The 2264-nt window shown below is 31.9% G+C and overlaps 1 non-coding gene across 1 annotated transcript; it reads left to right on the forward strand.

The window, feature by feature from the left end:
• Positions 1–946: 946 nt before the first annotated feature.
• On the forward strand, positions 947–1027 carry TRNAL-AAG (transfer RNA leucine (anticodon AAG)). Its single transcript has one exon. It is a non-coding gene; the product is annotated as a tRNA-Leu (tRNA).
• Positions 1028–2264: the final 1237 nt, after the last annotated feature.

Here is a 2264-nt window from a genome sequence, read left to right on the forward strand (position 1 = left end):
TTGGCATTCCATTTTTATCATTAATAAAAATGCTTTTTACATTTCATAGTTATTTATTTTGATTTTTTATTATATAATTATGACATTATTTATTAATCAATTTGACCCCAAATGGTCGAATTGCTTACCCACCACCGGGAGGGAAGAAAATAGTTTTGTTTTCAAATTACTTTTCAAAATATTTATTTTTATAATATTAAAATTAATATTGTGGATTTAATTACAATAATTTAATGATAAGAAAAATATATCTTAAATATATGATTTAATAAGAGAGAATAGGAAAATGTTTTTATTTCCAATTGGTTTTAAATTTTACACTCCATTTTCATCATTAATAAAAATATTTTTTATTTATCATACTTATTATTGTTTAATATGTATGTTAAAAAATTTTCCATTTTTTTCATTTTTAATTTTAATTTTATCTATTTTTTATTTTATTATTTATTCACAACAACATGGATTAACCCATTTGATGAAAAATTATTTAATTTATTACCACCACCTAGATGAAAACACTATAACTTAAATGTTGGATTTAATGAGAGAGAACTGATCAAATGTATTGAATATCTTTAAATTACATCTTTTCAACTCATTTAATATCAAGAATTGATTACTCAATTTGCCCTCATTTTTTTATCAATAAATTTAAATATAGAAGGGTAAATCTTGTCCTTAGAAAATTCCAAAAATATTCTTGAAGCCATCTATGCTTTTTAAAGTAGTATAGATAGTCATTCTCTCCCCATTCTTTGAGAATGAGAATACCCACTTCTCTTTTACTTTGTGGGAATGGGGGTCTGGAATTGGAATTCCAAATCATTTGGTTGGGTGGAATTGGAATCCCATTCCCATTCCTAGATTTAATGACTAAAATAATTGTTTTGTTTTTTATTATATTTCAATTAGTTATATTTGGTTCTTTTATCATACCATCGTAGTTGAGATGGCCGAGTTGGTCTAAGGCGCCAGATTAAGGTTCTGGTCCGAAAGGGCGTGGGTTCAAATCCCACTCTCAACAGTTTAATATTTTTGTGTTTGCTCAAATCAGAAATCAAAGAACATCTCATTTGTCTCCGATCCCGACCGTCCACTCATTTCTATCATGGCATCATCCTTCGAACCCTACCAATAACAACAAACGGACGGCCATTAATGCTTTGATAATCCAAAAATGTCCACAAGCATTACTCAATCCATATACTTGAAAACAACAAAACATGATTTACATTGCTACAATGCTACTGCAACCCATGGACCTTTCATAAATCTATCAGTCTATCTAACTAACATCAGTTAGTGGAATTCTGGTTTTGAAGCCATTACCAGATAAGGTCGGTCCCACCAGGAAAGGTATGGGTCCATCCATGTTGGCGTGGCGCCCACGGTCCTCTTTTCCCAGTCCTCTGCTGTGCTGAAACAAGTAAATCAAAGCGACATGGCCCCATCTTGGAATTAGATGAAGTGTAGGGCGGATGGCATTGTAAACCATCAAAACGACGTGGCCCCACCTCTTTTTGATGTTTTTTTTTTTAATATATATATAGAATTACAGATGGCACTGTAAACCATGGCTTTTAAAAACGAAGGGTGATCGAACTGGTCAGGGTCCGGTTACCAGTTTGAACAGTCTGACCGTTCGATTCGAACGGCTGGCTCATTCTGACAAAAAAGATTAAAAAATTGAAAAACGGTTAAAATTGTTTGAACGATTCAAATGATTCGAATGGTTTGAATGGTTAATCGGCCAATTCAGTGGTTTACTGACCAAAATCAACAGTTTTGAGGGAAAAAACAGTTTTAGAGGAAAATGAAACCGGTCAAATGACCAATTTCCGGTTTTTCCGGTCCAACCATTCGGTCCAATCTGATTTTGAAAACAGTGCTGTAAACCATTGGATTAGCATTTTTTATATCAGAACTTGATAGAATGTGTTTTTCCATAAAGAAAATATTACATCTGTTTTTGCTAGACGAAATGCTCCATTTCTAATCCACCAAGGTCTATGTTTTGATCAAATTTTTAACGATTCGTTGCATTGTTAGGGGCAATACTATTATTAGGGGAAGAACGCCGGAGTTGTTAGGTGAAGACTCTTTGTGATTTGTACAATTTGTAAAATTTAAGGCTTAGTTTGGAAAGAGTATAAAAGTAAATATATAGAGTGCAAAACTTTAGTATTTTATATTATTATTTTGTATGTATTTGTATGTACTCTTTCCAAACTGAGCCTAATCTGCAAACAATGTTTTAGCTT

This window comes from Nelumbo nucifera, chromosome 4 (assembly GCF_055504915.1).
Source record: "Nelumbo nucifera cultivar China Antique chromosome 4, China Antique-T2T, whole genome shotgun sequence".
NCBI classification, from domain to species: Eukaryota; Viridiplantae; Streptophyta; class Magnoliopsida; order Proteales; family Nelumbonaceae; genus Nelumbo; species Nelumbo nucifera.